Below are 14,954 nucleotides of genomic sequence, written 5' to 3'. Positions count from 1 at the left end.
GCATGCTCAGGCCCATATGCCTAAAAAAACAAATGCTTAGAATGGCTGAAAACCTTATTACCTTAATTAGGGGAAGCCAGCCTTCCCCCTCTAAGCGACCTAGAACTGATTTTCCTTCTGATTCTTCTGATCAGGTATCTGATATTTCTGTTTCTTCTGATTACCAGGATTTGCCCTTATCTGCCTATGAGGATTCTGATGCAGAGGATTCCATTCCCTCTGCTTCCCCTCCAGACGATTTTTCTTTGGGTGAAACCTTGCATACTCTTAGGGAGCATTTCTGCTGTGAAAGCCAGGATTACTCTGACTCCAAAAAGAGGTTTAAGGAATTCTTACTCCTCCCTCAACACAGGCCTTTAGCTATCCCTCCTGTTCTGGACATTGTAGATGATGCTTTCTTGGACTGTAGCATTTCCCCAGACACTTTACCTCCAGCTCCCAGAAAACCTGACAGGTATTACCTGACTCTCACAAGTTCCTCTTCAAGAATCTTACTGCGAACCCAGAGACCATTTCCCAAGGACCAAAGGGAATTAAGGCTACTGCTGCCAAAAACCCTACACCTTCTGATAGAGATTCTAGAGCCTAGGACAGATGGGGTAAGAAGGTATATACTTCTGCTACTTTGGCCATTAGGGCTTTAAATTGCCAGTTTCATATGTTGAAGTGCCAGCAGCATATTATGGGACTACTTAAACAGAAAATGATGTTAATTCCTGACTCTGTTGAACACAAAAAATTACAGGATTTAATGTATTCTGCAGAACAAGTTGGTTAACGTCCTTTGCAAAGTGGTTTTGACTCTCTAGAAGCATCTTGCAGGGCTGCTGTCACTGGGTCTGTACTTAGAAGGCATGCTTGGCTTAAGGAGCAAAACTTGCCAGATCATGTTAAAGCTAAATTACTGGATGCTTCCTTAAACTATGACCGCCAGTTTGGCAACAAAGTAGAAGTCGTCCTCAAAAAGATGGAGGAAAAAGCTAAATCTATGCAAACAAAGATTTCCTGCAAGTACAGCCTCCCAGATTTAGTAGACATTGGCCTTCAAAGAATTGGTCTTTTCCAGTCACTTCCAGGCCTTCTCAGTCCAAACCCAGGAACAGCAGACCACCTAGGTTACAGTCTCAGGCTACACACAGGCCTAAGTAGTGGGGGGCTCCCACTTCCAAAGCAGGGAGTAGTAAGACACCCCCCTATGGAAAAATGGCACAATGACTTAACCCTAACCCTTACAAGACCCTGCTCAACTACCTGCTCCCTTAGGAGGAACGCTTGCCCTGCATGCAAAAAACTGGGAACTCATTACCCAGGAGAAATGGGTTTTGAGTGTATTTTCCCAAGGATACAGATTCCACTTCCACACCCTACCAACTCCAAACGGTTGGCCAGACCTACCCCCAAATCAGTGGGCAGAGGCTCTACAACAGGTTTTCTCTCTTCTTATAGGTTCATAGATTGGTACAGGGCTATCTGCCCAAAGGCATATATTAGTCCAGCCACATTGTGCGGTATTCACCGCCCTTTTAGTAGTTCCCTAGACCCTTGTACTAGCAGCTAGTACCCTTGGCCCCTATCTAGTAGTGCTGTTGGTGTGATCCCCAGTGTGAACTTTCTGTTACCCATCCACTCATCAAGGTTCCTCTTGAAGAGTGATAGTGAGGGGCTCTGTCTTATGTAGATCGGGACCCTGTTCCATAGTAAGGGAAGTCTCTGCGAAGGGAATCTATCCCTCCAGCATGTTCTATTCATTGTTGTGTTGAGGTTTATATCCCTAGAGCGTGTAGCTCGAGTAGATTTGGTTTTGCTAAGATGGAGCATGTTCACCAGTTCTGGGTTGGACATGGCTCTGTACGTTAGATAGAGATCGCCTCTGAGAAAGCGGTATGCAACAGAGAACAGTCTTAGCTTTTTCAATCGTGCTGCATAGGGCAACTGTTTGAGGCCAGTAATCCTCTTGGTTAGGTACCTTTGTGGTCTCTCCAGCTGCTGGAGATGTCTAGCCAGATACATTCCAATTGGTGCATTGTACTCAATAATGGGTCTGATGAGGGAAGAGTAGAGGGTCATCATTACATCCTTAGATCTTGATGCGCGAACCCTTTCGTGATCAGATGGGTCACATAGAAAGATTTTCTAACCACTTTGGCAACATGGTTATCAAAGGAAAGCTGACTGTCTACTTGGGTCCCTAGATCCCTTATTTCTTCTTCAGATTTCAGGGGATTACCTCCTATGTTGTAGTTTGCGGTTACTCTGTTTTTTCCAAAGGGGATTATTATGCAATTTTTTGCATTTAGCTTGAGTCCATGGCTTTGACACCATGCATCAGTCTCATTTAGGCCCTTCTGGAAGATCTCCATGTCAGCCGGAGACTCTATTATAGCACCCAGTTTGCAGTCGTCCGCAAACTTAGTCAGCCACAGCCCTTCCGTGCTTGCCTGTACTTCTGAGAAGTATATGCCAAACAGGAGGGGCCTCGGGACAGAGCCCTGAGGCACACCACTCGTTACTGGTCTGGATTCGGACATAGATCCTGCTACTCTTTATGGAATTTGTCTGAGAGCCAGTTTGCGATCCATCTTGTGACATAAGGGTTTATGCCCAGGCTGGTGAGCTTATCAATAATACCTGAATGCGGAATGGTGTCAAATGCTAGCAAGGTCAAGGTAAGCTGTATGTACCTCCTTTCCCTTATCTATAGCCTGAGTAACTGTCTCAAAGAAATCCACCAGGTTCAGGAGGCATGATCTACCCTTGACGAAGCCGAACTGTGTGGAGTCCAGCGACTGGAGGTTCCCAATCTCTCCATTTATGAGTTCCATAATGATTCGCTCCATAGCCTTACAGATCAGACTGGTCAGGCTTATTGGTTGGTAGTTCCCAGGGCCAGTTGTGGCCCCACCATTGCCGTGCGCCATTCTATGGGCACATATCCTGTGGAGAGGCTGAGACTGAACAGGGTATTAAGATGCGGGGTTAATTCCTTTTGGAGTTCATGTATGAGACAGCCTGGGACACCATCTGGTCCCATGGAGGCAGTGTTTTTAGCTTTAGATAGAGCCTTGTTAACCAACGTATCAGTAATAATTGGACTTACACAATCCCCTAGAATGGTAATAGGCCCTGTAGGTGGTGAGGGAGGGGGAGAAATTTGCACTGAACCTGTCAGCCAAGATGTTGGCAATGTCAGAAGGGTCAGTGTATTTTGTTCCATTTTGTACTAGCTCAGAACAGACCTGAGCGTTGCCATTTAGGTTTTTGACGTAGCCATAGAAGGCCTTATGGTTATCCTTGGCAACTTTCTTTTCAAAATTAGCTTTAGTTGACTTGATGAGGGCCCTCAATTTCTTACTAATGCTGATCAGGGATGATTTTTCTACTTAAGATTTTACCTTTTTTTTGTGTAAGTCTCCTCCTTTTATTGTACAGTTTGCTTATGGCCGAGGTCCACCAGACTGGTTTCTTCTTGCTTGAGGAAGGAGTCTTGGTTTTATTTGGGATAGCACAGTCCATGCAATCCTGAAGATGCATATAGAGTGCCTTGGTGTAGGATTCCGCATCCTGGATATCATTATCCTTCTACAAGGGAATAGTGAAGCTTTCCACTTCTGATGCAAATAGTTTGAAGTTTGCTTTGGAAAGGTTTTTGACTATGGTTTCTTTGATTGGGGGAGGTGGAGGAGAGAGGATGTCCAGGGTTATCAGTTTGTGGTCGGATCTGACCAAGGAGGGGGGTGATAACGGGTGTGGTACAATAGGCGCCCATATTTGTGATTAAATCCAATATGTTGTCCCCTCTAGTGGGGGAACATACTAGTTGTTCAAGGGCATTTGAATTTATAAATTCTATGAATCGCTGAGCATAGGAGTTGGAACATTGGTAGTTCGCCCAGTCTATACCAGGGTAGTTGAAATCACCCAAGATTATGGTGTTGGGTAGGACCTTTATATTTTCCAATGTCTCAAGGAATGCAGAGTGAGCATCTTGGGACATGGGCGATCTATAACCGGCTACGACTTTAAATGTGGTTTTGCCTGCTGATAGTTGCGCCTGGATGATCTCTGGGGCATCATGCTGCGCTACTAACCTGGAGATATGGGTATCCCTGATGAATATGGATACACCTCTGCCCTTTGTACTGCGATCCGGTAACTGAGGCCGGAAGGTATGATACGAGTATTCTAAGTATCAGGGCTATTCAACCTGTCCCAACAGAAGAAAAGGGGCAAGGTTTTTATTCAAGACTTTTCCTGGTACCCAGAAAAGACAGCTCCTGGCTTCCTATCCCGGACTTCTCTATTCTAAACACCTGTTTGGTAATCCCAAAATTCAGAATGCTAATACTTCAACAGCTGCTTCCTATGCTAGGCAAAGATGCCTGGTTGGCAACCTTAGACTTAAAGGAAGTTTACCTGCACATTCCAATAAGGGAATCTTGCAGAAAATACCTACGCTTCAGGGCAGGCTCCATGCACTATCAGTTCTCTGCACGTCCCTTAGGCTTATCTACTACGCCCAGGGTATTCACAAAGTGTCTAGCTCCAGCCATTGCATTTTGCAGGCAGAGAAATATTCAGATATACCCGTACTTGAATGATTGTCTGATTCGGGCAGAAAGCCAGGACTTGCTATTAAAACATCTGGCATTTGTAAAGAAACCTCTAACCTCACTGGGGTACACCATAAATGAAAAGAAATTTCATCTAGTACCCTGGCAACAGATTGTATTCCTTGGGAGCAAGCTTGAACACAACTTCCCAGATGGCTTTCCTTACTCCAGAGAAACAAGTTTGACAACCTACTTCAAACTACTGGCCACAAAGACCCAGCTATCTGCAAGGAAAATTCTGCAAGCCCTAGGGTTCACGGCCTCTTGCATTCTGCTAATTCCATATGCAAGACTGCATATGAGGAAACTACAATGGTATCTAAAAAGCCTATGGTATCAACATTCCCAGGACCTGGAATCAATGATTCCTATCATTCCTTGTATAAAGACAGAGTTCCTTTGGTGGGCAGGGGCCTGCTGCCACAACAAGGGGCTCCCTTTCACTCTACCCCTGCATCAGACTATGCATGGGGGTCTCACTTGGCAGGGCAGTGCATACAAGGCAAATGGAACCCGAGACAGATGCAGCTGCATATCAACCAAAAATAAATCTTAGCTGTACAGAATTCCCTGACAGCCTTCAAAGACCACATTCTTCCAGGACAATTATTGGTAAAGACAGACAGCACCACAGTTATGTAGTGCATAAACAAGCAGGGGGTGAACCCACTCATACCCTCTCTGCAGACTAGCCATGGTTCTGTGGAACACAGCCTTGAGCTGCCAAGTACACCTACAGGCTCAATTCCTGCCAGGCAGGCTAAATTCTCTGGCAGACCTAAGCAGAAATCTCATGTACCCACAAAATGGAAACTGGAACCAAAGATATTCAAACTCTTGTGGAACAAATGGGGCACTCCATAGATAGACCTGTTTGCCTCCCCCTTAGAACTACCAACTGGACAAATTCTGCACAAGGACTTCGCACAGTCAAGCTTGGAAAGTGGATGCCCTGTCCTTTACCTGGGAAAGCCTCTCGGTTTATGCCTTTCCCCCTTTGCCTCCCCTCTCAAAGGTTCTGCTAAAGATCAAACAGGACAAGCCAAGGACAATACTGATTGCACCAGATTGGCCACGCCAGCACTGATACTCCCTCTTGCGCAGTATGACACTGCTGGAATCATGGCACCTGCCTCAAACCCCTTCCCTGCTGTCCCATCAGGTGGGCCAGATTCTGCACCCTCAACTTCAAACCCTGAACCTTGCAGCCTGGTTAATTCCTTGAGCTGTCCAATAGCATCCCTCAGTAAGCAGGTGCTAGATGTCATTTTGGAGGCAAGGAGGCCTAGTACTAGAAAATCCTATGCTGAAAAGTGGAAGAGATACTGTTCCTGGAGCCAGACTCAGCGGATGGACACAACGGTGCCCATCTTACCTCATATACTTCATTACTTAACAGAAATGCTCCACAAGGGCCTATCCTTCTCATCAATTAAAATTCATGCCTCTGCCATTTCAGCACATTATAATGCTAAACCACCCCTTTTCTCTCACCCCTTGCTAAAGCAATTCCTCAGAGGGGACAAGAATTTAAGACCTCCCAGGAGAGGGACCTTAACTTTCTATTGGAAAAGCTCACTCTCCCTCCTTTTGAGCCAGCTGCAACTGCAAAGTTGAAATGCCTTTCTTGGCAAACAGCCTTCATTCTAGCCATCACTTCAGCAAGAAGAGTGTCTGAATTACAGGCCCTCATGGCAGTGGAGCCTTTCATTATCTTCCATGCAGACAGGGTTTCCGTCAGGACCAATCCTTCCTTTATGCCCAAGGTGGTGTCTAGTGTGGCCCTAAATCAGTCCATTCATTTGTCTACCTTTTTCCCTAATCCACAAAACAAAGGAGAATGAATATTGCACTCTTTGGACATGCACAGACAACTTAGATTCTATTTGGATAGTACTAAGCCTCTCAGAAAATCTGAACAGCTGCTAGTTAGCTTTGCTGCAGGGGCAGAGGGGAAGGCCATTTCAAAGCAAACCATTTCTAAATGGATAGCCCATTGCATTCATTTCTGCTATAAGCACCATGGAAAACCTACCCCACAGGGGATAAGATCACATTCCACCAGGGCTGCTTCTACCTCTACAGTCTTTCTCAGAGGAGTCCCTATCAGGGACATCCTAGAAGCTGCTGTCTGTACATACCTTCACCAAGCATTACCACATGCCTATTTTTTCTAAATCCAGGGCTGGTTTTGTCACTGCAGTCTTGCAGGGCTTAATAGCTGGCCCTAATGCTCTCTAACTTCCTCCTCCCTTCCTTAGCTTTGGGAATCAACCCAAATGTGATGACTGCAACAGTGAAACACGACGAACATAGTACAGTTGTGTACACTTACCATAAATGTAGATGTTCGAGTGTATTCACTGTTGCAGTCCTGGTTACCCTCCCTCCACCCCCCTGACTTCTCTTGGCTCTACCTTTCCTTCTTGTTTGGAGTATTTGCTTTTTGATGGAGGTGTACCATAACATATAATTGCTTCCCCTTGTGGGGTACCCGACATCTGTGGCAAGAAAAACTGATGTAATGGCGCCGGCTGCATGTTTTATACCCCTGACAACCTGACGTCATGGAAGAAGAGACAGCATCCGATGCAGGAATCCAAGACTCTGGTATTCAGACAGGCTGAGGGCTACCTGCAGGCAGATAACCCAGATGTGATGACTGCAACAGTGAATACACTCTAACATCTACATTTATGGTAAGTGTACACAACTGTACTTTTCTTCTCTGTTTGTTGTTAAACAGTTTCTGAAAGGAGTTTTACACCCGAGGCCTCCTTGTAAACAGTTTGCTCCTCCTTGGAATCTCAACTTAGTGCTGGCGAAATTTACTTTGTCACCTATTGTACTTGCCCATTACGATGATTTAAGGTTCTTGACTTGTGAAACTGTACTCATCATTGCTTTGACATCTGCAAGAAGCATATCCGAGTTCCAAATTGTCATCGTGGGGAGCTCTATCTAATTTTCCAGAGGGATAAGAGTCTCCATAAGAGCAAACCCCTCATTTATGCCCAAAGCGATCTCAGAGTTTACTTTGAATCAAGCCGCCAATCTCTCAGTTTTCTACCCAGAACTTCCAAACCAGGGAGAAAGGATTCTGCATACTCTTGATGTTCATAGGCAGCTCATGTACTATCAAGACGGAACTAAAGCCTTTAGAAAAGCTGATCACATATTTATTTCTTATCAAAAGACAAAAAAATAAACAGACTATTTCCAGGTAGCTGTCCTCTGCTATTGTTTTTTTGTTATTCCCGCTAAAGCAAATTCATTGCAGGCAGTATTGAGGCACATTCTGCCAGAACCCTGTCTTCAGTGGCATACTGGAAAGGGTGGACTTGAGAAGCATTTTAGAGGCAGCTTACATGTTCTCGGTGCTTGCATTTAAAAGCATTACAAACTGGGTTCTTTTTCGATGTTCAGGCCTAACTTTGCTAGAGCCATTCTCCAGGGGCTTCTAGAGCCATATCCTTCCTCCTCCCAGATTTGATAGGTTTTGTAATCTATAAAAAACAGAAAAACTAGTGATCTTAAAACTTCGCTGATGCCCTCAGTCACAATAGTTCCCAAAAATCATGAAACCCAGGTAGTGTTCCAAAGCAACAAGCCTTTATTCGTCACAGAGCAAAGGTTTTGATAATCAGCACATATAGCCTAAAGGCTGCTTTAGCAGTGGGAATGATTAACATAGTACACTTGTATAAGTTGAACTTAGCAGTAAAGGCAGTAGCCACACACACCCTCCATACCTCTCCTCTTGTATATATTTGTAGTTAGGATATAAAGTAGGATTGTTCTTGTTTCTACTTTATATGTTTTATCGTTATTATTGGTTTGTTGATTCAGAATTGTTAGGCTGTATTTTCCTTGTGTGAGCAAGAAAGTCCTAAAAAAAAATAAATCTTCACTCTTGAGTGCCGATTTCCCTCTTTTAGATTAGCCAAGCAGCAGTCAGAGAGGAGGAGTTGTTGAGGTGGTAGGGAGCCATAGCTGTTTGAAGCTGGCTGACCATTTCCCTGGCAGGAAGGAAATAACTTATATAGCCTAAAGGCTATTGCAGCAGTGTAGACTTTGAAAAAGTATTGTTATATAAGTGCATTGTACACAGTTTTACTTAATTTTTTCCGAGTTGACATGCCAAGAAGATCCTACTTTCCTAGACTGCCTGTTCTATTTTTACCTATTTATGTATAGGTTCATAGGTGTTTACTAGGCTAACAACCACACAGGCCTTTTTAAGCCTAGCTATGCATCCCAGATCTCTGACAAGTTCTTGATACCCTTGATAAGTGTAAGCATGGGCCTGGGAGATGAGATGGAGGTTGCCTGTGTCCTTTAGAGACATAGGTGCCAAACCAGGGATGAATTTCCGGTTTCCCATCCAATTGTCCAAGTTGCACTTGAATTGGGTTAGGGAAGAACTCTGCTTCACATGGATGAGGAGCCTGTTCCATAGATGCAGTAGTCTCTGGGATACATAACTATCTCTCTACCAGGTCTTATTTATATCACTGGCAAGGTTTAAGTCTTTAGAATGAGTAATTCTGGTGCTGTTTGTTTTATGGATATGCAGGAGGTCCATCAGAGTGGGTTCTGACAATGCCCTCCCTGTATGCCAGGCATAGATGTCCCCTCAAAAGCCTGTAGGAGACAGAATACATGGACAGGGCCTCGAGGTGGTCTGCATAGGGCATTTTACTTGCGCCCTGTATTCTGTTAGTGAGGAGCCTCTGAGGATGCTCCAGTTGTTGGATATGCCTGGTTAGGTGCATACGAAAGGGAACATTATACTCAATGATAGGTCTGATGAATGCCAAATGCAATGGAACAATGACTTCCTTGGACTTAGATGCCATACCTTTGTTTGTAAGTTGTGCAACATAGAATGATTTTCTCACCACTGGGGAGACATGATGGTCAAAGGCTAGATTGCCATCTGTGTGTGTCCCTAAGTCCCTGACTACTGGGTCCAACTCTAAGGGATGTGTTGTCAATATGATAGTAACCAGGGATGGATGACTTCCCAAAAGATACTATTATGCATTTCTTGGCAATTAGTTTTAGCCCATTTAGGTATATGTATTTGTTAACCAAATAACTGACTAGTTCTTGGACCGTTTTCAGCCTCAACCAGATGTGTACTGCACAAAATTATGTAGAAGTCAGTAGTTCATGTTGTAGCACAAAATTATATGCAAGTGACATTTTTATTTCATGAGAAATTCTTTACAGTATTGCATACAAGGGACATTGATCAGGTCTTAAAACCTGCATAAAATTATTTACAATTCGTCTAATTCATTGTTTTAAGAATTTGCACAAGGTTCTTCAGGAACACATTCATACAGTGAGATATTTCCACAGTGCAATAAGATATAATATGCAATATATTCAAAATATAAAGTTTCCTCAGTGAGTCAACATAAGTGTATGGTAGAACATTATTGCAGTGTACTATGAATTCAGGGAAACATAAAGGGTTCAGACTTATAACTAGAGGAAGTGGAGGGGCTTGAGATGTAGAGCTTGCAAGAAACAGGGTAAGATGTGGGTTTACTGAAAGGAAAACCTAGGAAAAGGGGAAATTGGAGTGGGGGATTAAAGGGATGTTGTTTACTCACAAGATAGAATGTTAGATGTTTAAGCCAGATCGAAAATATCTATTAAGTTAATGGTGTGGGGAAATATGAGGGGGAAGTATCCCCGCCTAGTGTCTGTCAATAAAGCATACACTTTTGTACGTGTTCTTTGAGTGATCAAAGAGCTTCCTTTAAAATTATTTTAGATCGGTAAGTTATCTAACATTTAATGAGATAATGTACCACTTTGCAGGAATAATTTTGCTGAAGATTCTTTCACGGATTGCCAGATTGAATGAGGACCTGACTAGTGCAAAAAACATTTGTTATCTTGGTTGAGTGCATGTTGGGGATGTTCAGTTTCTAGTTTGGATCTAAGGCAGGTGCAGTAGAGTTTGTGGAAGATGTTGTAGGTAAAAGTAGAGGGGAAGAAGAGTACATCTAACCTGGGAAAAGGCGAGTAATTAACTTTATGAAGGGGGAAACAGTAGTTTTCATAGTGAGGGGGCTAGGCTGGTGGAACTGACAGATTGCAGTGACAGGTGTCTGAATTCTGCAAGCATTCTGAGCTGAGTACATTGTAAGTATGGGTAATCTATATTCCAGTTTTGTAATAAGTACATTTTTAGCTGTGGCTCTTCTGGCTTTGGGGTTGAGATGGACAGAGAGTAAGTATGTGACTTTCGGTTGAGAGATGACCTTTGTGATCACAGTTTCTGTGTGTCTTTTCATACACAAAGTATGGTCAAGAATTAGTCCCAGATATTGGTACTATTGTACTGATTTTAGAGTAATGCTTCCTGGCACAACAATTTGTAGGGCAGCAATGCTTTCAAGTTTTTTTGGAGTTCCAAATGTCATAGTAGTGGTTTACCTGTCATTTATTTTTAATATTTGTTTTCTAACCATGGAACAGCGTGATCAAACTCTGAGGGAGAGCTATAATTCACGAGTTATGGTACCTAATTTATAAAGGACAATGTTGTCAGTATAGAGGATGATACTGGATGGCATGACTGTATCAATGTCATTAACAAGGTGTTAAAATATAGTAGGGTCTAGCACCCATCTTTGTGACCCTCCAACTGTAACATTCTGTTCTGAGGTGGTAAGGTTACCTGCCTTGACATTAAATGTATGATATTGTCAGTAGTTGGAAAACCTTTGAATTGCATTGCTACCAGAGTTAACTATTTGCATTTTTTGTAAGAGGATTTTGTGGTTCATACTTTCAAATGCTCTGGCCAGATGTATAAAGCTAAAATCCGAGACCTGTTCCGTTTCTGTTGCAAAAATGAGAATATCTGTAACAGTATAGTTAGCAGTCATTCTGTGTGGTCATTACTAAACCTATGTTAAGAGTCAGTAGTTAGGGCATATTTGTTGTGTTATTGAGTTTAGTTTCATAGTAGTTTTTTCTGGGAATTTAGTGAGTTGGTATAGTATAGAGACTGGATGATAGCACTGGTACATGACATACTTTTAAAAGTAAGTATTTGAATTGTTTAGGAATGATGCCTGTTGTGATAGATTGAATGCAAGTGCTAAAGGTTTGGCTACTGGTTTTGCTAAAAGTTTGAGAAAAATAGATCCATCCCAAAACAGTAAGTACTTAAAATTTGGAAATTCTCATAGGTAATTCCCCTCCACAAAGGGGGCTCATCATTAGAACTTTCCAACTATAGACCAATATCCATATTATTCCCCCTTAAAAAATTCTTAATAAAATGTGTCCACTCACAACTAATAGACCATCTACTAACCAACAAACTCCTTGCCCACTCACCACATGGTTTTAGACCAGGCCATAACACCACCACTGACTTGCTTAATTTCACTAATACCTTAAACCAACTAAAAAAAAAAATGGCCAAATGGTTTTCTCAATATTTCTAGACATATCAAACCATGAGCAGCTCTTACATGAACTTGCATCCCTTTACATATCTAAAAACACCCTCTCATGGTTCCAAAACTACTTTTCAGATCACCAACAAGCAGTAAAGTGACAAAATGATCTCTCTTTACTGCTCCCTGTAATAGTAGGTATTCCACAAGGCTCAATGCTATGTCCACTACTCTTCTCGGTCCTCACCAATACTCTCCACGATGCAACTAACCTTGCTACCATCCTAGAATATCGAGATGATTCCACTGTCACCTGTGTATTCCCTGCCTCAGCTAGAAGAAGTTACCAAGAAATCCGTCATAGCCATTGAATCTTTCCTAAATAAATATCAGCTCATCCTAAACCCCAATAAAACTAAACTAATGTTATTCCCCAACAGCAATCACAAAACAACCTGAACCAGAAGGTTGATCTTATCCAACCACACATTAATTGAACCAATCTCAGAAACTAAACTACTAGTTGCCACCTCTTCCAAACAAGGAATCGCCAGGACCCACCTATAATCAGCCCTATTCTACACCTCCCCTGTATTCACAAACCTCAAGGAAACTGACTTAAACTTGAAACATGCTACCACAAGATAACCAGATTTGCTGACAACCTACCCCACAGGAAACCATCACTGCCTCACCCTAAAACTCAATTGGCTTGAAGTACATAACCTCTTATCCTTAAACCAGCTTACCATAACCCACTCTATAATATAATTACCTGACAAATGCCCAGCCATACACAACCTAGTAAAAACCATCACAACAGGAGGACTCTTAAGATCTTCCAACAAACTACTATTACAAGTTACAAATTCCAGCAACATCTTCAGAGACTGTCCTTACTCTTATGACATCTCTAAAACTTGGAACTCTATCCCTCAAAATATGCTAACCACAACCAATCCAGCACAGTTCACAAGCCTCCTAAAGACTCATCTGAATCACTACTGGCTATGCTCTTGCTCATCGCCAGGCTGAACGTACTGTACACTTCCCCATCTCAGCCCACCACTAACCTTTTCCCCACTTACTTATCAGATGTATACCTAATTTCAACAGTATTACTGTGTGTTATTGTAGAGTGCAAATTATATAAATGTATGTGGGTTGATAAACATTGATTAGAATCCCATTGTATAGAATATTTTCCTTATAATGTATATAATTCTGTTTTCCTTATGATATGTATAACTCTTCTGATCATGTATATTTTGTGCTTTCCTTATGATGTGTATAACTCTTCTAATCATGTATATTTTGTAGTGTTATACTGTGCACTTTTGTGGAGATTTTCTCCCCGGGCCTTTGCTGAAAAAGAGCATCCAGCCGAGTCAGACATCCCCATTAAACAAATGTTAAATAAATAAAACTGGAGAGATGCTGTCTAGGTTAGGATTATTTATTTATCTAGTTTTTACTAAACATTTTCTCATTTGCCTTGGTTATTTGTCTAAAATGTAAAGTTAGTGAAAAGAGGAGTAATCTTGTGAGCACTATTAATTTATCCTGGGGACAGACTGCAGTGGTGAGTAAGGTTGGGGGTCATTGGATAATTGGTATGCTAAGGGTGAAAGGGGGTATGCATCATTGATTTAAAAACTGAGAGCTCTGAAGTAGTCATTGGATTGTTATTTAGAGAGTCTTTGGAGCAGTATGTCTTGAGTTTCCTTAAAAAAATTAGTTAATTGTTATCTTAAGTAAATAGTTTTTGGCTTCTTTTTAACTTGTAACTTGCATGTTTTTTTCTAAGGTATAGGAACTGTACATAGCTGGTTTGGTTTCTAGAAGCCTTTCATTCTTTCCAGACTTTGGCCCTCTCTGTCATAATTGTTTTTATTTGAGAGCCATGGACAGTGGTGTCCTCTCACTCTCTTTCTGGAAACTGGGGAGTGTTTGTGAAGTATCCTGTTTACAGTTTAGCTAAAATGTTTCACTGCTTCAGGCTTTTGAGCTTGATGGCTTTGAGATCAGTCATAGTATTCAGGTTTATTTGCGTTTCTTTGGTTCTACTATATTTCTGAAGGATACAAAGATTGAAGGGGTGGGGTTTTGAAAGAACAGCTTCAAGTGGGTAATGTCACTTAAAATGTTGGAGACATTTTTATGTGGATCTTATGAGATTTGTTTATTACTGTGTCTAGGAATGCATGCCTGTGCCACTGTTTGGTCTTGTGGGATCTACTAGTTGGAGCAATCTGTGCTGAGACAGGAATGTGTCAACCAGGTTGTGTTTGTCCAGAAATGGATCTCTGTTGAAATTGCTTACAGCGATTATGTACTGGCAATTTGTTTTGGAGATGGTTTTAGTTAGTGTAGTCTAAAAGATTGCTTCAGATGAAAGAGGGAAAATGTATTCTACTGCAACAAGTAGATGTTCTTCATTCCACATTGCTGCAGTCCTAACCATTGGGGTAGTCCGCTGTCCCAGTCGGCCCGAATACCAAAGTATATGGCTGACGTCGGTCAAGCGTGGCTGAATCTCAGGGCAGCAGGGGTACTATGCGCATGACCGACGCCATATCAGTCTTTTGCCGCATGGTCCGATGCAGAAGCAGTTTGTGCAGGTTGGCGTTCTGAAATTTTCTGAAGTCAGAGTTTCAGACCGAATCAAAGTTGGCTTTTGTTTTTCTTGCCTCAGTATTTAACCGGATGTCAGAAAAAGTGAATAACTGTATTTCTTGTAGGAAACAGATACCTCATAGGGATTACCATACCTTGTGTATACCTTGTTTAGGGCCTGAGCTTGTTGCTTGTGCTAGATTTAACAAACGCACTATTAAGAGAAGGTTAGACTGTGCCAGGTTAGTTTTGGGAAGCATTATAAAATGCCGTCGGATGCTCCAAAGCGCAAGGACAA

At 42.3% G+C, this 14,954-nt stretch overlaps 1 protein-coding gene across 1 annotated transcript in view; it reads left to right on the top strand.

The window, feature by feature from the left end:
- Nucleotides 1-14,954, top strand: part of APEH (acylaminoacyl-peptide hydrolase) — a 2,062,145-nt gene that overhangs the window by 1,326,218 nt on the left and 720,973 nt on the right. The window lies entirely within an intron of this gene.

This window comes from Protopterus annectens, chromosome 7.part0, assembly GCF_019279795.1.
Source record: "Protopterus annectens isolate FY-2018-M chromosome 7.part0, PAN1.0, whole genome shotgun sequence".
Taxonomy (NCBI): domain Eukaryota; kingdom Metazoa; phylum Chordata; order Ceratodontiformes; family Protopteridae; genus Protopterus; species Protopterus annectens.
The sequence above is the reverse complement of the archived record's forward strand: the minus strand, read 5'-3'. Positions and strand labels throughout refer to the sequence as shown.